At 45.0% G+C, this 26,550-nt stretch overlaps 1 protein-coding gene across 5 annotated transcripts in view; it reads right to left on the bottom strand.

Annotated features, from left to right (window-relative positions):
• The window catches only part of LOC121282290 (hedgehog interacting protein), a 226,516-nt gene that overhangs the window by 185,223 nt on the left and 14,743 nt on the right, over positions 1-26,550 (bottom strand). The gene's annotated exons all lie outside the window — the stretch shown is intronic.

Raw genomic sequence — 26,550 nt, 5'->3', positions numbered from 1 at the left:
AATTGAAGGTAAATTGGTGTCAGAGCATTGGCAGGCATTCAAGGAAGAGATAGTGAAGGTTCAGAAAACCATGTTCCCACAAAGATAAAGGATAGCACTCCCAAATCTAGAACCCCGCTGGATGTCAGGGTCACGAAGGTAGGATAAGGTAAAAAGGGAAGCTAAATATTGCAAAAGTATAGGAAGTGAAGGAGTGAAATTAAGGAAATTTGGAAAACAGAGAAGGCAGGGAAAGATATTGACAAGTAAAATCAAGGATAGCCCAAAGATGTTTTATAAATACATAAAGGGCAAGATGATAACTAAGGAAAGAGGAGAACCCATTAGAGACTAAAAAGGTAGCCTGTATGTGAGGGGAGAAAGAGGAAATATTAATGGATTTAACATCTTTGAAAGTAGATTATTCACCAGACCCAGATGAAATGAATCCCAGGCTGCTAAGAATGGAAAGAAGGAAATAGCTGACACTCTGACCATCATTTCCTAATCTTCTCTAGATACAGGGATGGTGCTGGAGGACTGTTAAATGTTGTAACATTTTTAAAAATAAAGGGATACACCGGGTAACTGCAGGACCATCAAAATTATTGACAAAATTGAAGGATAGTATAATTCATCACTTAGGAACTCAGAGTAATCAAGGACAGTCAGCATGGGTTCATTCAGGGAAGGTCAAGGCTGACTAACTTGATTGAATTTATTGAGGAGGTGACAACGAGAGTCAATGAGGATACCACATTTGAGGTAGTCTATGTGGATTTCAGCAAGGCTGTTAGCAAGGTCACACATGGCAGACTGGTCAGAAAAGTAAAAGCCCATGGGATTCAAGGGAAAGTGGCATGTTGAGTCAAAATTGGTTCAGCAGCAGGAAGAAAAGGATTATGTTCAGTGTGGGTTTTTGTGGTCGGAAGGCTGTTTCCAGTGGGGTTCCACAGGGTTCAGTATTAGTCACCTTTTTGTGGTTTATCAATGATTTAGACTTAAAATTTAGGGAACGCAATGAGGAAGCTTTTGGATGAAACAAAAATTGGCCTTGTGGTTGATAGTGAGGAAGCAGGGTGTAAATGGCAGGACTGGTTAGGTGAGCAGAAAAGTGGCAAATGGAATTCAATAGGAGAAGGTGAAACAATGCATGTGGAGAAGGTAAACACTGCAGTTAATACACTAAATTGTAGAGTATTGAGCCGTAGAAGAACAAAGGAACCTAGGGTGTACATGTGTATAGAAGGTAGCAGGACAGGTAGACAAGATTATTAAGAAGGCATATGGGATACTTTCCTTTATTAGCCAAGGCATAAAATATCAGAGCTGAGAGGTTATGCTTGAACTGTATAAATCACTAGGCTCACAGCAGCTAGAGCTGTGTGTCTAGTGCTGGCTATCACGTTCATGTGATCACACCTATCTTGTACAGAAAGTACAGAGATTAACGAAGATATTGCCAGGACTGGAAAATTTTAGCTATGAAAAAATATTGGATAGGCTGGAGTTGTTTTCTTTGGAACAGAGGAAACTGAGGGGAGATTTAATTGAGGTGGATAAAATTATGAGGGGCCTAGACAGAGTAAGAAGGACCTATTTCTGTTAACAGAGAGGCCAATAACCAGGGGTATGGATTTAAAGTAATTGGCAGAAGGATTAACTGAAGAAATATTTTCATTTGGAAGGTGGTGGGAATCTGGAACTCACTGCCAGAAAGGATGGTACAAGCAGAAACTGGTCAGCACACACATGGTGGGCTGAATGGCCTCCTCTGTGCTATAAGTTTCTATAATTTTCTGAGTAGGGAATACAAACATAGTCACTCGTACATGAAGAATCTAGACATAATTCAGGCTAAATAGAAACTGAACCAAAAGAGAACTTTTGTTCAAAACACCAATCCTTAGTTAAAATTTATATTCCTGACTTTATCCCCTTATTCCCCCACTGCTGATTCCCAGCACCAGAAGAATAAGGGGAAACTTTAGCCTCCCAAAACGGACAAGTTTGGGTTGGGTGGGATGTTAAAATATTAAAAATCTAAACCCCAATCCTAAACTGCCTACTTCTGGTTTTAACAGAAGCAAGACAAGATGTTGACAACAAACTCACTGGCAGGAGCTGGGTTGGCGATTTAAATATTATAATGAGCCTGCATGCCTCATATTTAACCACCACAACTTTGACTTGCTGAGTTTTCTGGGCTTCACTTCACCCGACCCTATGGATTTCCTCCAAGGAGTTTCCAATCTCCTCCCCCAACCCCCTTCAGGGCCTCTGATCTCCTCCCATGTCCCATTCGATCTGTGCGAGGCTTCCAATCTTCAAATCTCCCAGACCCACGCCTCCGACCTATTCTGGCCTCCAATCACCCCCTGACCCCAACCTCCCTGTACTCCCGAATTGGTGCTATTGAACTGTTTTATCCCACCCTATTGATTTGGCATTTCAGACGCAGACAGCCACGGCTTTTGCCCAATTATCAGGCTTCCCTCACGTGCAGCATGTTATTGATTGCACCCATGCTGCCATAAAGGCCCCAGGTCAGCATGCGGATACCTTCCTTTACATATGAACATACGAATTAGGAGCAGGAGAAGGCAACTTGGCCCCTCGAGCCTGCTCTGCCATTCAATAAGATCATGGTTAATCTGAATATAACCTCAACCCCACATTCATGTCTATCTCTGATAACCTATCACACCCTTGTTAATCAAGAACCTACCTAGCTCTGCCTTAAAAATATTCAAAGACTCTGCTTCCACTGCCTTTTGAGCAAGAGAGTTCCAAAGGCTCACTACCCTCTGAGAGAAAAAAACTTCTCATCTCTGTTTAAAAGTAAGGGGTTGCTCATTTAAGACAGTGACCCCCAGTTCTAGATTCTCCCACAAGAGGAAACATCCTCTCCACATTTATCCTGTCAAGATCCCTCAGGGTCTTAAAGGTTTCAATTAAGCTGCCTCTTACTCTTCTAAACTCCAGTGGATACAACACTAACTTGTCCAGCCTTTCCTCATAAGACAACCCACCCATTCCTGGTAAACCTTCTCCGAACTGCTTCTACTGCATTTATATCTTTCTTTAAATAAGGAGACCAATAATGAACTCAATACTCCAGATGTGGTCTCACCAATGCCCTGTATAACTGAAGATTAACCTCCCTGCTTTTATAATCAATTCCCCTCACAATAAATGATAAAATTCTATTAGCTTTCCTAATTACCTGCTGTACCTACATACCAACCTTTTGTGATTCATGCACTAGGACACCCAGATCCCTCTGAATTTCAGAGCTCTGCAATCTCTCACAATTTAGCTAATATGCTTCTGTTTTATTCTTCCTACCAAAAATCAAATTCACATTTGCTCACATTATACTCCATTTGCCAGATCTTTTCCCACTCACTTAACTTATCTGTGTCACTTAGTAGCCTCCTTACGTCCACTTCACAATTTACTTTCCTAACTATCTTTGTGTCCTCAGCAAATTTAGCAACCATTCCTTTGGTCCCTTTATCCAAGTCATCTAAATGAATTGTAAAAATTTGAGGCCCCAGCACTGATCCATGTGGTACACCACTCATCTTATCCTGCCAACCAGAAAAAGACTCAGTTATGCCAACTCTCTGCTTCCTGATAACTAGCCATTATGTTACCTCCTCCATCATGAGCTTTCATTTTCTGCAATAACCTTTGATGTAGCACTTTATCAAATGTTTTCTGAAAATCTAAGTACAGTACATCCACTGGTTCCCCTTTATCCACAGCACATGTGACTCTTTCAAAGAACTCCAATAAATTGGTTAAATATGATTTCCCTTTTACAAAACCATGTTGATGCTGCCTGATTGCCTTGAAATTTTCTAAGTGCCCTGCTATAACACCTTTAATAATAGCTTCTATCATTTTTCTTAAGACAGATGTTAGGCTAACTGGCCTATAGTTTCCTGCTTTCTCTCTCCCTTTTTGAATAAAGGAGTTATATTTGCTATTTTCCAACCTAATGGAGTCTTCCTCAAACCTAAGGGGTTTTGGACAATTAAAAGCAATGTGTTAGTTATCTTAATAGCCACTTACTTCACAACCTTAGGGTGAAGTCCATGCGGACCTGGGGATTTGACAGCCTGCAGCCCCAACAATTTGTTTAATACCAATTGCCTGGTGATTGTAATTTTCTTGTGTTACTCCCTCCATTCCGTTTCCTGAGTTACAGTTCCGGAATGTTATCTGTGTCCTCTATAGTGAAGACTGAAGTAAAATACCTAAAATAAAAACATAAAATGCTGGAAAAACTCAGCAGGTCTTACAGCATCTGTGGAGAGAGAAACAAAGTTGACGTTTCAAGTCTGTATGCCCCTTCTTAAGAGCTAACGAGAAGTAGAAATGTGACGAAATTCATACTGTTTAAGGGGATGGAGCAGGTGAAGCTGGATAGAGGGCCAATGATAGATGGAGGCTAAAGAGAGAATGACAAAGATGTCAGGGTCAAAAAGACAAAGGGAGTTATAATGGTAGTGGTAAGGGCTAAAGGAGGTGCTGATAGTGGCATAAACTACGAAAGCAAAATGTGTTAATAGCAGAACAAGCGTCAGCAGTCTGAAAGAACAACATGGAACAGGTAACAGATGACCCTTTTAGTAGTGGGGAGGGGGTGGTGGTTGGGGAAGAAAGGATAGAAAAGGGAATAAAAGGGGAGGATAAAAAGGGGGATAAAACAATGAATAAATGAACAAAAATAAAAAATAAATAGATAAAAAATTTTTCAAAAGGTATTAAAAAGGGGGTGAAGATAGAGGAGAGAGTTCATGGTCTGAAGTTGTTGAACTCAATGTTAAGTCCGGAAGGCTGTAAAATATCTAATTGGAAGATGAGGCGCTGTTCCTCCAGTTTGGGTTGGGCTTCACTGGAACATTGCAGCAGGTTAAAGATGGACATGTGGGCATGAGAGCAAGATTGTCTGTTGAGATGGCAAGCGACAGGAAGGTCTGGGTCATGCTTACGGACTGAGCGAAGGTGTTTCGCAAAGTCATCACCCAGTTTGCGTTTAGCCTCCCCAATGTAGAGGAGACCGCACTGGGAGCAGCGAATGCAATAGACTAAATTGAAGGAGGTGCAAGTGAAGCACTGCTTCACCTGAAAGGAATTTTTGGGCCCTTTGATGGTGAGGAGGGAAGATCTAAAGGGGCAGGCGTTGCACCTTCTGTGATTGCATGGGAAGGTGCCGTGGGAAGGGGACGAGACGTTGGGGGTGATGGATAAGTGGACCAGGGAGGTGAGGGGAAGATGTGTTTTGTGGTGGCATCATGCTCGAATTGGCGGAAATGGCGGAGGATGATCCTTTGAATGTGGAGGCTGGTGGGGTGAAAAGTGAGGACAAGGGGGACCCTATCATGGTTCTGGGAGTGAGGGGAAGGTGTGAGGGCAGAGGCGCAGAGATTTGTCGGACACGGTTGAGGGCCCTGTCAACCACTGTGGAGGGGAAACCTCGGTTAAGGAAGAAGGAAGATATGTCAGAAGCACCATTTTGGAAAGTGGTATCTTTGGAACAGAAAAGATAGAGGCAAAGGAACTGAGAGAATGGGATGGAGTCCTTACAGGAAGCAGGGTGTGAGGAGCTGTTGTCAAGGTAGCTGTGGGCTTGTAATGAATATTGGTGGACAGTCTATCACCAGAAATGGAAACAGAGAGGTCAAGGAAGGAAAGGGAAGTGTCAGAGATGGACCATGTGAAGGTGATAGAGGGATGGAAATTGGAAGCAAAATTGATAAATTTTGCCAGGTCCAAACGAGGGCATAAAGTGGCACTGAAACAGTCATCAATGTACGTAAGAAGAGTTGTGGGAGGAGGCCTGAGTAGGATTGAAACAAGGAATGCTCCACATGCCCCACAAAGAGACAGGCACAACTGGGACCCATGCAGGTACCCAAAGCCACACATTTTATTTGAAGGAAGTGAGACAAGTTTTAGGAGAAATTGTTCAGTGAGAGAACGAGTTCAGTCAGGCGGAGTAGTGGTGGCAAATGGAGATTGTTCAGGCCTCTGTTCAAGGAAGAAGCGGAGAGCCCTCAGACTATCCCAGTGGGGGATGGAGGTGTAGAGGGGTTGGACGTCCATGGTGAAGAGGAGAAATGAGTTCCGTGGGGAAGGAACAGGCTGACACGATCAGTCTAATGGGACAGTCCTGTTTGTGGATTTTGGGAAGGAAGTAGAAGTCGGTCTTCTCCCTACTTTCAATTATCAATTCCCTAGATGCACTTTCTTTTGGACCAACGCTCACTTTGTTAACTCTTTTCTTATTTAACTATCTATGGAAACTTTTATTATCCATCTTTATATTACTAACTAGCTTCCTCTCATATGCTAATTTTTCCCTACTTATTAATCTTTTTGTCATTCTTTGCTGTTCTTTTTATTCTTTCCAATCTTCTGACCTGCCACCTGTCTGCGTAATTATATGCTTTTTCTTTAAGTTTGATGCTATCTTTAACCTTTTTAGTTGACCACAGATGGTGGGCCCCCCTCTTGGAATTTTCACATATGAACATACAAACAAGGAGCAGGAGTAGACCATTCAAGCCCTCGAGCCTGCTCCGTCATTTAATAAGATCATGGCTGATCTGTTAGTAACCTGAAACCTGCATTCCACCTACCCCCGACAACCTATCACCCCCTTGCTTACAATCTATCCACCTCTGCCTTAAAAGTATTCAAAGACTGTGCTAACACCATCTTTTCAAAAAGAGAGTTTCAAACACTCACAACCCTCAAGTGAAAAATTTTCGCCTCACCTCTATTTTGAATGGACAACCCCTTATTTTTAAACAGTGATCCCTAGTTCAAGATTTTTCCACAAGAGGAAACATCCTCTCCACATCTCAGGGTCTTGTTTGTTTCAATTTTTCTCTCTCATTGGAATGTATCTATTCTGTGTATTCTGAAATATCCTTTTAAATATCTGCCACTGAACCTCTATTGATCTATCCTTTAGCCTCATTTGCCAGTTCACTTTAGCTAGCTCCACTTTCATGTCCTCGTAATTGCCCTTACTTAAGTTCAAAATACTAGTTTTGGACGCACTCATTTCTCCCTCAAAATAAATGTAAAATTCAATCATATTTTGATTGCTGCTACCTAGGGGTGCCTTCACTATGAAATTATCAATTAGTCCTACCTCATTGCTCAATACCAGGTCTGGTATAGCCTGCTCTCTGGTTGGCTGCAGAATGTACTGTCCTAAGAAACTATCCCGAAAACATTCTATGAACTCCTCATCTATGTTACCTTTGCCCATCTGATTTTTCCAGTCTATATGTAGATTAAGGTCCCCCACGATTATTGCTGTACCTTTCTGGCAAGCTCCCATTATCTCTTCTTTTATACTCTGTCCTACTGTGTAGTTACAATCAGAAGGCCTATACACCGCTCCCACAAGTAACTTCTTGCCTTTATCATTTATCATCTCAACCCAAATTGCTTCTACATTCTGGTTTCCTGAGCTTAGGTCATCTCTCTCTCATGTGCTAATACCATCATTAATTAACAGAGCCACCCTGCCACCTTTTCCTAACTTCCTGTCCTTCCTAAATGTCGTATACCCTTCAATATTCAGGTCCCAATCTATGTCATTCTATAGCCATCTCTTTATAATCGCTATCAGATCGTACTTATTTATTTCTATTTCTGCTATCAGTTTATCTGTTTTGTTTCATATGCTATGTGCATTTTGATACAGAGCCCTTAGTTTTGTCCTTTTATTATTTTTGTAGCATCTAGCCTTATCTGCTGATATACTCTTAAAATTGCACTCTCTGTCACATCCTGTCACAGTCTGTTTATCATTTCCCATATTAATACCTTTGTCTCTTGCCTTGCCTCTACTCTTTGGTTTGCCACATCTTCCCAAGTTTAATCCCTTGCCCCCCATTATTCAGTTTAAAACCCTCTCTACTTCCTTAGTTATGTGTCTTGTGATAACACCAGCCCCAGCATGGTTCAGGTGTAGACCGTCCCAAGGTACAGATCCCACTTTCCCCAATACTGGTGCCAGTGCCCCTCTGCAATATGCCCCAGCAAGGATATTAAGAATAATAGTGGTGTGCTGCATGCTGCACAACATTGCAGAGCGGTGAGGCCTACAAATTGACGACAACGAGCCATGGCAGAGCTCCAACCTCTTAGGAAGAGGAAGATGAGGAGGAGGAGGAAGGCCTTCTCTGTTCTGACAGTTCAGAACTGGGTGAGGAGGAAGAGGCCGCCAAAGGCAGAGCAGCTGGGAGGCATGGACGTGTAGCCAGACCTGACTCTGTGCAGGAGGGGAACATCGCTAGACCTGTCTTTGTGCAAAAATTGATTCACACCAGGTCCTCCGATCTCACAATTGCCATCAGCGAATCCTTGGTGAACAACTTCCACCTATATAACCTTGTACATTGATGCCACAATTACTCGAAGGACTGTCCATTCCCCAAAATGGAGAGAATCACCATCAATGAGTTTGACTCAGTCACATTCAAATGGTTGCAACCCTCACCATCATAACCATGGACCTCATCATATTGCAAATACACATGGTAAGAAGTCCTTCACAACCTAGCCCCCTCACATGAACAGCTGTGCCTGTAAATGAGGCACAAAAGCCGCCACCTTGTCCATAAACAAGCCATGCCCTTAAAGCTGAGGGTGACAGGACTTAAGACTTTAAACCCTCTCCATGCTGATAGGATTGTATATTCCAGCATACATGCAGATAAGGCATATCATACATGATGAACCCACAACTGTGCAACATCAGCTCCTTGAAAGAACTTGCACACCATCTATTTTGGCCAATGGTCCAGTTTCTGACAGGAGTGCCACATACAATGTTCCAGGCTTCCATATACCTCTGCTCCCCTCACAAAGCACATCCTGCAAATCCTGGAAGGCAAATGCTGACAAAGTAGTGGGGACAGCAGATGAGCAATATTATCTGGAGTATACATTGTCCCTCGAGCTGCAATGCCTATACCTAGACCAATGCATGCACTGCCATGCAGATGACGGCCTTGCAAAAAGCAATCATGTGAGGTGCACCTGCTACCCAGCATTTGTTCGTGGAGTCTGATCATCGAGCCTCCCTTAAAGTCAAGCTTGGGTGGATAATGAGAGCTACAAGGGGCATCTCAGTGCTTGAGCCTTTGAACATTGGATTCTTATGTGATTCAGCTGAGAAGGAAGAAGCTCTCAATGCCTCACATATCAGGTGACAACCTTAGTCCTCATGACATCATGTCGAAATGGACTTCAGCATGCCGCCCTCACTCTAACTAGTAATTTTATCATTGTTTTGGAGCTCTGTAATGTACAAACACATACCAAGTTATGTGCAAGTATAAGTAAATATATTCAAGAAGTGCTCAAATGTGATATATACAATGTGAAATGTGTAACCACGGTGAACCTCTAGGTGAGACAGTGCCCTGCACTTGTGCACACTCCTACGAAGTGCCCCCTGTATTGCCTCGGAGGAGTTGGAGGCAGGCTGCTCTCTTCTCAGGCTATACGGCAATGAGGAGCGTGGTGGCCTACCTCTTTGTGTATCCACTGGGGATCTCTTTCAGACTGCGGCCTCTGCATCTCTGCATGGGCAGCCGTGGTCACTGCCACATGTGGAGCGGACAAGGGCTTTGGCAGAGGGACTGGTGAATTGTAAGAAGATGAGGATGCTGAGATGCTCTCAGTAGCTTCATCCTTCTCACTAACCTCCACAGCCCTGGGTTGACCTTCAGGTAGCGTTGATGGGTCTGGCTGCTAGTGTGCAGCAGTCTTCCATTCCAGCAACTGCTGTGCCATCAGTGCGACCATCCTGTTAATGGTATGCAGCTCCTCATGTATTCCATGGATGCCAGTGCTCATACTATGAGCAGATGGATCCAGGCTACTGAGGGAGGTTTGCACCCTTTCCTGGACGAGACACTGCTCTTGCATCCACTCCGAGTGTTGCTGCATGTGCCGCTCCATGAGAGTGCAAATCTAGGTGAATTTTTATAAGTTTATGAAATGCCGAGAAGCATTGGATGATTGTTAATTTAGTAAGTAAAGCATGACTGTTAGCTGAGCCTAAAACATGTCAAGACTTGAAGAAAAACATGCTTTTTCTTGTACTGACATTTATGCAAAGAACAATGGCAGAAACAGAGTAGAGTTGGCTGTATCAGCTAAAGGTGCAAACTCTGAGTCTCTTACAAAAGACATAGGGCAGGAAATACCCTTTTAGAAAGTCATGAGGAATATGCAAGCTTGTTGTGTGTTAATGGATGAACAATAAAGTAATTGTAAGCCAATCAGGTGGACTAAAAATGAGTTTCACCTAAGATGGCACAAGACCAGAGCCAAAAAGGGTATAAAGAAAGAGCTTGTTAGACCCCACAGCGGGAACCCCAAGACAGAGCAAGAAGATCACAATCAACTGGACACAGCAAGAGATAGTGCCACAATCAGTCAGAACCCTATGGACTGCTGTTCAACTGAACTGACTATACATCACTGCCTTTGTTTTGTAAGTATCATGCTTTTTCCTTATTGTGAAATATCTTAATAAATCAATTGGGCTTGTTTCAACTTAACAGTACCCGGAGTGGCATGTGATTAGTCACAAACAGATCTTTAATCCAGATATTTAGCCAGAAACATACAAGAGTGGCCAATCTCTCAGGGTCAGAGCTCATGCGATTGAGCCTTCGGGACAATGTGGAGCTTATGACGGTGACGGACTTCTCCAATCTCATTCCAAGAGCTCACACTGCCTCAGGGAACTTTGCCATATGTCCATACATCTGCTGCATATTGGGCAAAAGCTTTGCCCCAAAATGTGACTCCTGCGACTCCATGTTCCTGCCCATTGAAGCATCATCGTGATTTTCCTCCCTCCTCCGACGGGGGCTGTTCACAGATGCCTCTGACTCTGACACCTCCTCTGGTGCTGTGCCCTTCACTCTGTGCCACTGGCTCCATATAAGCACGCCAGAACCCTCTGATGTCCTGGTATCTGAGTTAGTGGAATGTGGGATAGTAAGATGTGATGCCACCTCCTCAGACATCTCTTCCTCCTCCTGGTGACTGAGGGATGAGGTGGCACAGGCGAAGGGCGGTGGGTGAGCACCCAGGGTTGGGACCTATGCGAGACATAAAGTGAGATATTGAGGTATAGCCCTTCACATGGTGAAAGCATGCTCAGATGCACACCATTGCCTTTAACCATGCTTGTGTTGCCCTTATGATGCAACACCATTGTTACACTCCCTTTTATGCCGTCACCTTGTGCTTAGCAAAGTGACAGCATGACCTCCACCATGACCATCATGTGCCGAGATGATTTCAATACCAAATTTATCACCATCATCAACAGACAACCATTCTGTCACCATAGGAATCTCAATGGTCACCTGCTCTACTGAATGAATTGTCAGCCAGGCTGACCCACCCCAGTTGGTGCCACCCCCTTAGTGTTCTTCGCCCTTTTCGACTGCAATGACAAAATTACTTTGCGTTAACCTGATATATTGTGCATGCTGGGATCTTTCTCTTCCCTCTGACATCCATTCTGTGCACACCTACATGATCTGCTTGTATGTACAAGCCTTAATGCTGAAGCAGAGGAATGTGCCAGGTCTCATACCTTAGCTGTGGCATGTAGATGTGCCCCTTCCCTTGGACTTCTGTGTGGATGAGCCAAGATACTCACTTTGATGGAACACAGCAGCTCACTGAATCTTTTCCAGCACTGAATTCAGGAACAAACGTGCTCTGCTGTGTTCATCACTACTGTGTTCAGCCACAATTTGTATCCAGGCCTTCTTAATTGTGGCAGGTGGATTTCCGTGGCCAGCAATCTGCAGGACAGATCTCCTCCTCTGCACCTCTTCCGCTAACACTTGAGTATCCTGATCAGAGAAGTGTGAGGCAGCTGGACCCATCTCTCCCCTTGCGTTCCCGTCTGACATTTTATCAGTAAAAATGTAAGGTGAAAAGGGTCATGAGCCATTTAGATTATATTGCTCTCATTCATTTTTGTGAGCTTGCATGCATGAATAATTTTCTGCATATCAATGAATACTGTTGATGGTTTGCTGGCAAGAATGTCTGTGCACATGCTTGGTGCCATGTATGTTACGCTTGTGATTCCAAGGTAGCATGCAGTTCTTCAGGATCACTGACAGCCCTACTGGTTTACTCCCTTTTAATCACACCATTATCCCGTGACAGTGTGCAGATGTGAGGGATCTGGTCAAGGGTCAACAGTGTGGGTGCATCCTGATAGACGGGTGGCAATAGGGCAAGTGGATGGGATAATGAGCATGATATGGTTCATCATTCATCCACTGAGTCTTGGCAGCTAATTACATCAGAATATCTGTACCAGGTTGTGGTGGCAAGATGATGCCACCTCCATAGCTGTGTCTTGACAGTCCATTCCATGCTTTCAGTGCTTCAGTAGAGTATACTTTGATTAGACAGAAATAATGACAATTCCCCCATAGGAAAAGCCCATGATGGGCTATCTGTTCCAGGGTCAGCTAACAGTTGGACAATACTTACATTGTTCACATTCACCCGACAAAGCAACGACGTCTCCTCCAAAGCACAGGAAGTTAAACATGGACGACCAACCTCTCAAATGGGCCGTTCAGAAGGCCCACTTTTTATATGCACCCAAGTTGCCCAGCCCATACTGGGTCTGCCTCTGGCCCCTCACTACTTCTGGGCTCACCCGCTCCGACTCCTAATATAGCCCACCCTCCCCGACCCCGGACCAAAAATCAGACATGTGGGCAGGCATTTTTAAAAGTCAGGTTTGGGGAGCCAGGAATTCTTCCAACTCCGCGCACACAACTCGCAGCTGAAAATCCAGATCCAAATATAAAACTGCATGATTAACTGAAATATGGAAGCAACATATCTTCAGTAGAATTTTAAAAAATCTGTTCATAGTTAATGTACAGTGAATTACACAATAAATGATTCACAGTTCCAATTACACTATTACTATCACAATGCAACAAGGGTTACAAAATTACTAATTAATTTATGTCTAATAAGACTTTCTTTACTTACAACTTTTAGAAATCTCTTATTTTCTGCCTTTTTCTTTAGTTCTTCCTAGAAGAGAAAATCTCTTCTCTTTCTCTCTCCCTTTGCCTCTCTCTCTCACTCTCTTTCTCTCTCTCTCTCTCTTACTCTGGATGAATTCCATAAGAAATAGATGCAGGAATAGGCCATGAGGCTCCTTGAGCTCGCTTTGCCATTCAATACGATCAAGGCTAATCTTCTGCCTCAGCTCCACTTTCCCTCCTGCTCCCCATTCCTTCGACTACCTGAGATAGCAAACATCTGTCTGTCAAATATACACAATGATGGAGCATCCATAACCCAGTGTGGTAGACAATTGCAAAAATTCACAACCCTTTGAGTGAAGAAATTTCTCCTCATCTCATCACCATTTTTAGCTGGAGAGGCAGCAATGCAACAGTGGTGAGAGTTTAAAGAGTGAGTCTGAGAGGGAGCAGTGAAACAGTGGGAAGAGTTTAAAGAGTGAGTCTGAGAGGGTGCAGTGAGTTGTGGACAGAGTTTAAAGAGTTACTCTAAGAGGGAGCAGCGAGACACTGGTGTGAGTGTGAAGAGTTAGTCTAAGAGGGAGCATTAAGGCAGTGGCACGAGTTTAAAGGGTGAGTCTGAGAGGGAGCACTGAGATAGTGGCAAGAGTTTAAATTTCAGGTCTTTAGCTGAATATGTAGGTTCAGTGTGGACTGTCAGCATTGTAAAGAAAATTGAAGTATGACTTAATAGGAAAGAAAGTAAGTGATTGGTTGGTGAGTATTTTTCTCTTTCTAAACTACAGTATTTGTTCAAATTAGGAGTTTGAAAATGAAAAAACATTTGAATCCAAATTTGTTAAATAAAACTTATAAAGATGGCATGGCAGGTGATGTGCTGCAGCTGTATTATATGGGAGCCAGTGCGATGCACAGTGAATATACAAACAGTAAATATCTGCAGCTCCAGGAACTTCAGTTCCTAATTGATGAGCTGGAATTTGAGCTTTGGACACTGCGATGCATCAGGGGCAGGGGGAAAGTTAGCTGGACACTTTGTTTCAGGAGGCAGTCACAAACCTTAGCCTAGGTTCTTCACGTTTGGTCTGTGGTCAGGGACAGGTTAGTGCGGCTGTGAATGAGATAGGTACGGGGATCAAGAAGGTAGAAGAGGAGGAGCCTCAGTCCTTGACAAGAATCTTGACACTGTCCAGGATAAAGCAGCCTGCTTGATTGGCACCCCATCGACAAACATTCACTCCCTCCGCTATCAGCACACAGTGGCAGTAGTGTGCATCATCTACAAGATGCACTGCAGGAACTCACCAAACCTCCTTAGACAGCACCTTCCAAACCCACAACCATCACCATCTTGAAGGACAAGAGCAGCAGACACATGGGAACACCACCACCTGGAAATTCCCCTCCAAGCCACTCGTCATCCTGATTTAGAAATATATCGTTCCTTCACTGTCGATGGGTCAAAATCCTGAACTCTCTCCCTAATAGCACTGTGGGTGTACCTATATCACATGGCTGCAGTGGTTCAAGAAGACAGCTCGCCACCACCTTCTCAAGGCCAATCAGGTATGGGCAACAAATGCTGGCCAAACCAGCAATGCCTACATCCTACGAACAAATGAAAAAGAGTCCTTGCAATTGCCCAATAGATTCAAGGATCTTGTGGACGAGAGCAGGGGCTAACTTGAGTTCTTAGGACAATATGTTCTAGAGCCAACCAGGGAGCAGGCTATTTTAGACCTGGTAATGTGTGTAATGAGACATGATTAATTGATAGGAAAGAAGCTAGGCAACATTGATCTTAATGTGATAGGATTTCACATTCAGTTTGAGGGTGAGAAACATGGGTATAAGTCTTAAGCTTAAAGAAAGGCAATTACAAGGGTATGAAGACAAAGTTGGGTGAAGTTAACTGAGAAAATAGATTAAATGGTAGGACAATAGAGAAGCAGTGGCAGACATTTAAAGAGATATTTCATAACTCTCAACAAAGATATATTCCATTGAGAAGGATGGGAAAGATGCACCATCCTTGCCTAACTAAGCGGGTTAAGGATAGTATCATATTGAAAGAAAACACTGCGAAAATTATTGTAGGCTGAAGCTTGCACAAATTTTAGAAACCAGCAAAGAATTACTAAAAAAATCACGAGGAAGGAGAAATTAGAGTATGAGAGAAGGCTAGTTAGGATAATAAAAGCAGACAGTAAAGGTTTCTACAAGCATATTAAAAGGAAAAGAGTAGCTAAAGTGAGTGTTGGTCCCTTAAAGGGTGAAACTGGGGAATTAATGGGAAACCAGGAAATTGCAGTAGTATTGAACAGGTATTTTACATCAATCTTTGCTGTAGAAGACACAAAAAGGATCACAAGAATAACTGAAAATCAAGAGGGAAAAGGCCGGGAAGAATTTAAAACAATGATGATGACTAGAGAAAAAGAACGAGGGGCAGAAGTTTTAGCTCGGCGGGCGGGCATATGCCCAACCCAATTGGATGCGAAATCACGCGAGATGACATCAGGCGAGCGTCCGACATCATCCTGTGCTTGCACGATAGTTCAGTCGGCGGGTGCGCACAAAAGTCAGAAGCGCGCCTGCTGACAATTAAAAGGCTAATTAAGGTAATTAAAGGTGCAATTGATTATGATTTTTGTGGTCCATCCAACCTTGCGGCCAGGCCAACTTTGCATTTTTTCATGAAACCTCATCAAGGACAGGATGAGGTTTCTGTTATTAAATGAAAGAAAAAGAAAAATCTATTAACAGCATTTTTATCATGTATATGTTTAGGTGACTGCTTGTTATGCTTGCACATTTTCTTCCTGATTTTAAAAACTTTATTTAGTGCTTTTCAGGTCTTCACCTCCCTGAGGCCTTCTGATTGTGGTCGGTGGTCCATTCCGCAGCCAATCTAGGGCCTGCTGATCGCACCTGTCCATCAACCTGAAAATTGTGCCCTAGGAAAACTATTAGGACTAAAGGTTGACAAGTCCCCTGGACCTGATGGCCTGTATCCTAGGGCCTTAAAAGAAGTGGCTGCAGAGATAGTGGCACAGACCTTATCCATCATGGCGAAAATGGCTGAAAATTCTAAGTCCTGCCCTCAAACATGGCACTTCCTATTTTTGCGGGGTGGAGGCAGCTAGGTATTTAAATCACCAGCTGCCTCCACTGAAGAGGGATTTTGGTAGGCCAGGAGTGTGAAACCCGGAGTGTGCAGATTGGACAAGGCATGGGCTGGTCTGAACTTGGTGGATTCATTTGGATGGCCAGGCTACCTGTTTGGAGAGGTAAGGTAACCCTTTGGATATGGTCACGGGACCTCTTTGGGAGAGGTAAGGCACTCTTTGGGATTGTTAAAAGTAAACATGATTGTGTGTAAAATGTGCATAAGCTCATTGGATCTGTCAAAACTGTCAAGGAGCAGTCAGAACTGTCAAAGCTGTCAAAGAATACTAGATGAGTTGGCATGGAGCAGGTAAGGGCAAAGAGTGGTGGCTGGGGTGCATGGGTTGGCATGAGTTGGCATAGAGGCTATACTAGCCCATGAGGATGTTGGGGCATGGAGGATATGAGGTGCAATTTCAGCAGGTAGTGGGGCATGAGTTGACTTGGGGGGTATATGGGGGCATGGGGGAGTGGATAGAGGGATACGGTTTGGCATAGGGAATATGAAAAGCCATGGGCTTGGGTACAGGGCCTTGGCTTGGCATATAGGGTATGGGGCATGAAAGGAGGATGGGGGCATGAGGTAGCATAGGTTAGCATGGATGGGTCATGGGGAGTGTGGGGGGTTGAGTGTTGAGGGGGTTGGAGGGCTGTTTTTTGTTTTGATCCTTTTTAAAATGTAAATCGACAAAGTGCCAGAGCACAGGGGCAGGCCTTCTGTCCGGCTCACCTTCACACCCAGCAGCTTCCACATTCGCTCTGGGTGCAGTGGGCCTGACTTCTAATCCAGCCTGACCCCGCCGGAACTAAAATCCCAACTGTGGGTGGCCATTTTTAAAGATTGAGTTTGCAGAGCTGGGAATTCTCCCATCTTCATGCACCCCACCCGGGAGTGAAAATCTGGGCCAGTTTTCCTAAATTCCCTAGACTATGGAAAGGTCTCAGCAGATTGGAAAACTGTAAATGTAATAGCTTTGTTCAAGAAAGCAGGGAACTATAGGCCAGTTAGCCTAAAATGGGGAAACTGCTTGAATCCAATACTAAGGAGGTAATAGCAAACATTTAGAAAATCAAAAAAAATCAGGCAGAGTTTTGTGAAAGGGAAACCATGTTTGACTAATTTATTAGAGTTCTTTGAAGTAACAAGCAAAGTGAATAATGGGGAACAAGTAAATGTGGTGTATCTGGATTTCCAAAAGGCATTTGATAAGGTGCCACATAAAAGGTTACTGCACAAGATAAGTGCTCTCAGAGTTGAGTCAATATTAGCAAGAATAGAGGATTAGTTAGCTAACAGAAGCAGAAAGTTGGGATTAATGGGTCATTTTCAGGTTGGCCAACTATGGCTAGTTATTTGCCATAGGGGATCAGTGCTGTGGCCTCAACAGTTTACAATCTATATCAATGTCTTGGATGGAGGGACTGATTGCATGGTAGCTGAATTTGCTGACGACACAAAGACAGTTAGGAGAGTAAGTTGTGAAGAGGACATAAGAGCAGCATATTACAGGGGGGCAGCCACCAAAGTCGGCATGGAGCCAACTCCCTCCACATCAGCCTGCCTGCAGCCATAATGCGCTGTAGGTGGGCTAAATAGGCTGCCAGTGGGACTTCTGCTCCTGAGGAGGAGGTCCCACCCTCAGGAATTGCCAACGAATCAGATTGGCTGCCAGCTCCAGCAATCCCGACAGCACCAAGAGCGCATTAGTGGGTGCCGTTGAGACTGCAACCGGGAACAAGAAGAAGGTGCATGGATCCCAGAACAAGGTAGTGTCATGAGTTGTCATGGAGTATGTGGGGTCATGGGGGGAAGGGAGGGAAGGCGGGGAACGTAGAAACAAAGAACTTGGGAGCAGGAGTAGACCATTCAGCTCCTTGAGACTGCTCTGTCATTCATTAAGATCAGGAAGGTTTGGGCAACTTAGGGAGGGGGACAGGGATGTCGGAGCGGTGGGTTTTACAAAGTAGGCAGGTAGGAAGAAATGGGTGGGACTATCTTAGGAGTGCAGACTCACGCCAACCATATTATGGCATGGGCAGTGTATTATCGGGGTCAATTGGCTTGTTAACAAGCTCAATTGATCCTTGATTATTTATTTAAATATGGCGGGCAAGCTGACGATTTACGTGCCCATCTACCGTGTTATGGGAGTGAACTCGGGGGTGGGGTGGCACCTGCCGTTTTTTATGTGTCTCCCTGCCAAAAACATGCTTGGCAGGAGCAGACAAAACGCAGCCTAAGGAGTCTGTAAAGGGATAAAGATAGGTTAAGTGAGTTTTCTTTAAATTCCGTTCATGGGATGAGGGTGCCGCTGGCTAGGTCAGCAGTTATTACCCATTCCTAATTGCCCTGTTCAGAGGGCATTTAAGATTAACCACATTGCTGTGGGTCTGGAGCCACATGTATGCCAGACCAGGTAAGGACGGCAGATTTCCTTCCCTAAAGAACATTAGTGAACCCGATGGGTTTTTCTAACAATCAGCAATGTTTTTGTGAACATCAACAGACTATAATTCTAGATCTTAGCTTAACATTAATTAACATTAGCTTAACATCCGTCACTGGGAAAATGTTAGAGTCTATTCTAAAGTATGTAACAGCAGAGCATTTAGAAATACATAATATAATCAAGCAGAGTCAGCTTGGCTTCTTGAAGGGGAAATAATGCCTGATAAATTTATTAGAATTCTTTGAGGAGGTAACAAGCAGGATAGATAAAGGGGAACCAGAAGATGTAATCTATTTGGATTTCCAAAAGGCGTTCGATAAAGTACCGCACATAAGGCTACTTAAAAAGATAAGAGCCCATGGTGTCGGGGATAGTATATTAGCATGGATAGAGCATTGGCTAGCTAATAGAAGACAGAGAGCTGGGATAAGGGGGTAATTTTCAGGATGGCAACCTGTAACAAGTGGAGTGCCACAGGGATCAGTGCCGGGGCCACAATTATTTACAATATATATTAATGATGTGGAAGTAAATCTACTATCGCCAGATTTGCGGTTGACACAAAAATAGGTGAGAAGACAAGTGGTGAGGATGACACAAGGAGTCTACAGAAGGATTTCAACAGGTTAAGTGAGTGGACAAAAATTTGGCAAATGGAATATACTATTGGAAAAAGTGAGGTTATGCACTTTGGCAGGAAGGACAGAGGAGCTGAGTATTATTTAAATGGAGAAAGAATGAAGAAAGCTGCTACACATAAGGATTTGGGGATCCTTGTGCATGAATCACAAAAAGCTAGCATACAAGTTCAGCAGATAATAGGGAAGGCAAATAGAATTTTGACCTTTGTTTCAAAGGGAATGGAGTATAAAAATAGGGAAGTCTTGCTAAAACTAATCAAGGCACTAGTTAGACCGCACCTAGAATACTGTGAACAATTTTTGTCCCCTTGCCTAAGGAAAGATATACTGGCATTGGAGGCAGTCCAGAGAAGATTCACTAGGTTGATCCTGGGGATGAAGGGATTTTCTTATGAGGGGAGGTTGAGTAGGTTGGGCCTGTACTCATTGGAGGTTAGAAGAATGAGAGGCGACCTTATTGAAACATATAGGATCCTTAAGGGGTTTGACAGGGTAGATGCTGAGAGGCTGTTTCCCCTTGCGGGTGAGTCTAAGACCAGGGGGCATAATCTTAGAGTAAGGGGGTACCCACTTAAAACAGAAGTTAGGAGGAATTTCTTCTCTCAGAGGGTAGTCAATCTGTGGAATTCCTTGCTGCAGAGGATTGTAGAGGCTGGGTCGTTAAGTATATTCAAGGCTGAGAAAGACAGGTTTTTAATCAGTAAGGGAATCAAGGGCAATGGGGAAAAGGCAGGAAAGTAGAGTTGAGGATTATCAGATCAGCTATGATCTCACTGAATGCCAGAGCAGACACAATGGGCTGAATGGCCTACTTCTGCTTCTAAGTCTTAGGGTCTTATTTTAATTGAATTCAAATTTCATCATCTGCCATGGTGAGATTTGAAGCCAGGTCCCCCCACCATTACACTCGGTCTCTAGAATACTAGTCCAGTGACAATACCACAGTGCCACCGCCTCCCGTTGGGGCGATCTGTATTGTGGATAAATTTGCTGATGATACAAAAATAGGTAGAAAAGCAAGTTGTGAAGAAGTCTGCAAATGGATATAGAGAGCACTATGGGTGTACCTACACTACATCGACTGCAGCAGTTCAAGAAGGCAGCTCACCACCACCTTCTCAAGTGCAATTAGTGATGGGCAATAGGCCAGCAATGCCCACATCCCATGAAGTGAGTAGGCTAAAATTTGGCAGATGGAGTATAACATGGGAAAAAGTGAGGTTGTCCACTTTGGCAGGAAGAATAGAAAAGCAAAATATTATTTAAATGGGGAAAGACTGCAGAAACCTGTGGTACAGAGGGATCTGGGAGTCCTGGATCATGAATTACAAAAAGCCAGGTACAGCAAGTGATTGGGAAGGCAAATGGAATTTTGGCCTTTATTGCATAAGGAATGGAATATAAAAGTAGGGAAGTCTTGGCACAAGTGGACAGGGCATTGGTGAGACCTAGGGTGGGACTTTCTGGCCCTGCCCGCCGCCAGGATTGTCCGGTCCCACCGAAAGTCAATGGACTTTTGGCTGGGCCGCCGAATCTCCTGCAGCGGTTCCCACCACAACAGGGCCGGAAAATTGCGGCCCGAGAATTCTGTGTACAGTGTTGGCTCCTTACTTAAGGAGGGATATACTTGCATTGGAAGCAGGTCAGAGAAGGTTCACTCAGTTATTTCCTGAGATGAAGGGGTTGTCTTATAAGGAAGGGTTGAGCAGGTTGGACTTATACTCATTGGAGTTCAGAAGAATGGGAGGCAATCTTATTGAGACATTTAAGATTCTGAGGGGGCTTGACAGGGTGGATGCTGGGGGGATGTTTCCTCTTGTGAGGGAGTCAAAAACTAGGGGGACACAGTTTAAAAATAAGGAGTCTCCTATTTAAGACAGATGGATAGGGATTTTTTTCTCTCAGAGACTGGGTCATTACAGATTTTTGATGACAAGGGAAGGGTAATGGTGGGTAGGCAGGCAAGTGGAGTTAAGGCCACAATCAAATCAGCCATGATCTTATTGAATGGCAGAGCAGACTCAAGGGGCCAAATGGCCTATGCCTGCTCCTATTTCTTATGATCTAATGGATCAAACCCTTCTCCCCCTGTACTTTAGATTCCCCAGCCAGGGGAAACAGCCACTCTCCTTCAGAATTTTGTACCTTTCAATGAGATTACCTCTCATTGTTCTAAACTCCAGAGAGTAACGGCCAACTTGCTCAACCTCTCATTATGCGACAACCCTTTTATTCCAGAGTGCAATATATTGAACCTCTGCTGTACCACCTCCAATGTAAGTATATCCTGCCTTAAATATGGAGACCAAAGCTGCATACAGTACTCTGGGAGCAGAACTTTTCCCTGGTTGGGTGGGTGTGTGCTCAACTTGAACGGGAAAAAAATATTGCACAATGACGTTGGGCGAGTGTCCCGACGTCATCGCGCACTTGTGTGATATTTTGGTCGGCAGGCAGCGTGCCCGCCGACTATTAAGAGGCCTATTAAGGCCCTTAATCAATTAACTAAATTGAACTTTTCGCTAACCATCCAATCTTACGGTTGGCGGGTGGGCAAAAAGGCCAAGCGGCCTTTGCATTTTTTGTGAAACCTCTCTGTTCATATTAGTTACCTTCAGTTCCTCACTCTTATTTGTTCTTTGTTTACCCTCCATTTCTTATCTGTAATTTGTGTCTTCTACTGTGAAGACAGGCACAAAATATTTATTCAATGTCTCTGCCATTTCTTCATTCTCCATGTTAATTTCTCCTATCTCTGCCTCTAAGGTACCAACACTCACTTTAGCTACTTTCTTCCTTTTTATATACTTGTAAAATCTCTTACAATCTGTTTTCATACTCCTGGTTAGGTTACTCTCATAGGGCAGAATTCTGCCCTTGTTGGGTGGGCTCGGCGGAGGTGGGTGGGGGCAGTTGGGAATACAACCACCGTACTCGGTTGGGGTCTGACCGCAATTTCACGCTGGCGGGCAAATTAAGGCCCGCCCAGCATGAAACGCGGATCATCACTGGCCAGGAAGGGCCTAGCGGGGGCAAGAGCCTGACAGCCTGACAAGAGCCTGACAGTTAAATGGCGACTCAGCATCTTATTTAAAAATGACCCAGGCAGCCCAAGGACATCTGTCTGCCAATGTCACGATGGAGTCAAGTATGGCTGCAAATGCTAGGCAGGAGGGTAGATCGGGTGAGCACCCAGCCCCCTGTTTTTCCGACGAGAGCCTCACTGACCTTGAGGTTGGATGTGCCCTGCAAGGTGCTCCTCAGCTGGGGTTGGCCAGGCTGCAGGTACAGAGTGGACTAATCAATGCCCCTCTGTCCTTTTAGGAAAAGACATCCCATAACAATGTTGAGAGGTTGTGGACTGGCGGATGAAACCCAAACATCCTCATCTTCTCCCGGTATGAGCTGGAGGTCTTGGAGGCGAGAGGCGCCATGCACCTCAGTAAAGTGGTTGCAGTGAGGCTGGAGCGTCAGACGGAGATAAGAGTGCAGTGCACTGCGGTGAGAATTTCAGCATGTGCAACCATTCAAGTGTAGTCTCTTCATTGATCATTGAAAGACGAGGGCACCATGATGCAGATATCTGTTGTCCCAGCAGGATGCCCGGCACACAGTGACAGTGTGATGACTTTAACTAATGACATGTCCTTCTTCTCCCTTTTATGTTTGCCAGCAGGCATTCGATCTCCGGATCCTGAAGCGTCATCCCTGACACCAGAGGACCGCCATGCTCCCCAAGCACCTGCGTCACACCCACTCTCTGAACCAGGCTCCAATGTAGATATCAGCACCGTGGTGGGCATCAGTTCAGCGGCCAGTATCTCGATGCACATTGGTGAGGGCACTTCGCACTCGCTTGAGGTACAGGCGGAGGCAGAGAGTGCCTGGGGCACCAGCAGTCGGAGGACTACTGAAGACCAGGATGATGCTCAGTCAAAGACTGATGATGGGCCTCCGGAGTCATCCATTAGGCAGCAGGAGTGTGCGGGAGGATCTGGCAGAGATCTAAGAGGGTATGCATACCATGGTCTCATTGTGGAGGAGTCCCTGTGGAGCGTGAGCATTGTGTTGACCCTCATAGCTGAGCGCAATGCCTCCTCCATGGAGAAAGTGGTGACTCTCATGGAGAGACTGCTCCAGGAACAGAATCAGGGTTCCTGGGGTTGTGCTTGGACCTATAAGCCCTCACACAGGCACTGACCAGTGTCTGGGTGTGAGATGGATGGGGCACCCAATATCCGAGCTAAGTGTCCGTCCATCAGTGGTGAGCAGGGAGGTCCACGGGACCTCACGATGGTGCACAAGCTGCCTGTCGTCTCTGCGGGCTCCTGTCAGGGCGCTCTGGATGACGGCAGCAGCTCTGCTGTCCCTCTGCCAGTGACCGTGGAATCTGATGAGGCTGCGGTGAGTGGGGAGATGCCAGCCGTGGCACTGACCACTCCCTCCCAGGCCAGTACAGGCTCCACTGACCGCAAACATCATCAAGCCTACAGGACAGTCCAGTCAGCAGGCTGCCCCCAATGCTGGTGCCAGCTGTGGAGGAGCACCTAGACGTAGCACCCATTAACATAAGTTTAAATCACCTTAAGCACAAGAGGGCTGGTCACGGGTGATCTTTTGTTCCCCCATTTTGGTTTTCTTTTTTTAATGGTGTGACTACCAACACCAGATATTGTTCCGTTCAATACTATGTGCGTTCCATTAAATTACATTAGCTTTTGTGTTATTGGCCTGAGTATGCTTCATTTATTTTGTAGGTGCAGGGCAGGCCAATATGTGATGCTGGACATTGGTGGCTCAAAACGTTATTGCACAGGCACTGAGTGTATCTTAAGGACAAAGGAAAGGGCCATTTCTACAATCTAAGATGGAGGCGGCAGCCCTGGCATGAGGTGGTAGTTCTTATTTGGCAGCCTAGCTGAGGAGCATTGGATCAAGGTGACCCTGGTGTCCCTGCCCCCCTGTAATTTACCAAGGTGTGGCACTACGCCCTCAGTGTTCTCCTCACTGTGCTCTACTAGAGGATTCACTACAGGGTCCATCCTCTGTTGCCTGTGCAGCTGTGTCAACATCCTCTTCCTCCAGTGGGTCCCCCCTTGCCAATGCCAGATCATGGAGAGTGCAGCATGCAACCACTGTCAGTGACACCCACTCTGGGGGTATTGTAGAGATCCCACTAAACAGACCAGGCATCAGAAGTGAGTCTTCAGAAGACCTATGGTCCTCTCTATCACTGTCCTTGTGGAGGCATGGCTCCTGTTATACCACTGCTCTGCCTCTGTTCTTGGGTGCTGGAGAGGCATCATGAGCCACCTTTTCAAGGGATAGCCCTTGTCACCCAGAAGCCATCCATCTAGTCGGGCTGCAGCACTGAAGAGCTTCAGCACCTGGGAGTGTCTGAGGATGTAGGCATTATGGGAGCTGCCAGGGTACCTTGCACAGAATCTGCGTCCTGTCGTCACACACTATCTGCATATTCATCGAGTGGAATCCCTTCGTGTTGATGAAGGCACCCGGTTGATCCGCTGGCGCCTTGATGGCCACATGTGTGTAGTCGATGGCACCCTGGATGTGGGGGAACCCAGCAATCCCTCTGGCTCACTCAGCCTGGCTGGCCTCGTCCATAAGGAAATGAATGAAAGTCAATACCCGCCTGTACAGAGCTTCTGTCACCAGCTTGACACAACTGTGGACAGCTGATTGGGAGACTCCACAAGATCCCCTGCTGAGCCCTGGAAAGGGCCTGAGGCATAGAAGTTGAGGGCACTGTGACTTTCAGAGCCACTGGCATGGGCTGTCCACCCACACAGTCGGAGCTGAACTCAGGCCTGATCATCTGACAAATGGAGGTCTTGGTCTCCCTTGAGAGGCAGAGCCTCATTCGGCATTGCACCTCGGATATATTGAGGTAGCTGCATCGCCACCTGTAAAGCCTGGCAGCAGGATAGTGGCTTCTTCTGCGACCCCTTCCGCCTTCCATTTCCTGCTGGCCCTGCACCCCTTACGCCTGTGCCTCTCCTCCCACAGGTTCCTCCCCTTAAAGCTGCATAGGGACACTTGGCCCTCTTTCCCTTCTACCCCTCCCTTCCTATTCAGAGGAGGTACCTCTGGAGACAACAATCCCCATTACCAGGATAAGGGAATGCTGTCTGATACCTGGAAGGGTCTACATTATATGAATCCTCAGGGGTCCTGGAAGACACCAATGAGTCCAGAAATGAAGCCTGGAAATGCTAAGAACAAAGTCTTGATCAGAGATTAAGCTGACAAGTACCAATAAGTCACCAGCAGCAAGTTATCGTCAAAACTCATCACTACTCACATTGACAATGTTGCTGACCCTTCTTATCCCACCCGTGGATTAGGTTTTGCAAATTGTGACCTGCCTGCCCACTCGTTTTGCCTGTGCGACGAGTGAAAAATCTCACAGGCGATGTTAAATTGTTGTCAATTGGTTTTAACTGGCCTGTTAATTAATGGCGGGCGCGGCTCCGACTCCCGCGTTGAGCAAAATATCGCGCGAGTGTGCAATGACGTCAGGACACTCGCTGGACGTCATCGCGTGTCATTTTATGCTCGAGTGGGTGGGGCATGCGCCCGCCCACTCAGCGAAAAGTTCTGCCCATAATCTATTATTCCCCTTTATCAACTTTTTGGCTGCCCTTTGCTAGTTTCCAACGTTTCCAATCCTAAGGCTTACTACTATTCTTTGCAACATTATAAGCCTCTTCCTTTTAATTTAATATTATCCTTAATTTACATAGTAAGCCATGGATGGATCTTTCTCACTGTATTTTTGTTTTTTTTAATAGAACATGTTTTTGTTCTTTTGAAATGTTTCTTTGAATGTTTCCCACTGTTTATCCCCTTCTCTCTTCCTGTGAGGGAAAGTACCTGGACCTTATTTTGCACCTTCTTCAACATCAACTAACAGTAAGAACTGACTGTGGTTGGGGCAACTATCTTCTGCCCCCAATACATTGCACCATTGAACTTAATTGTAAAGCTACAATAGGAGATCCTGTAGTTAAAGCAGTTGACTATTAGATTACTCAGCTTTCCTAGTCTTTTCTCAAATGGACAGTGAAAAAGGGACTCCAATAGAAAGGAATTCTCTATGGAGAGAACATTACTTAACGCTGCTAATAAACTTCAACAATGTTTTAAATTTTGTTAAAAATTCTATGACAAGAAAACCATCTGGTAGCACAACAGTAC

The sequence above is a fragment of the Carcharodon carcharias genome, chromosome 1 (genome assembly GCF_017639515.1).
Source record: "Carcharodon carcharias isolate sCarCar2 chromosome 1, sCarCar2.pri, whole genome shotgun sequence".
Taxonomy (NCBI): Eukaryota; Metazoa; Chordata; class Chondrichthyes; order Lamniformes; family Lamnidae; genus Carcharodon; species Carcharodon carcharias.
This window is presented reverse-complemented; position numbering and strand designations above follow the sequence as displayed.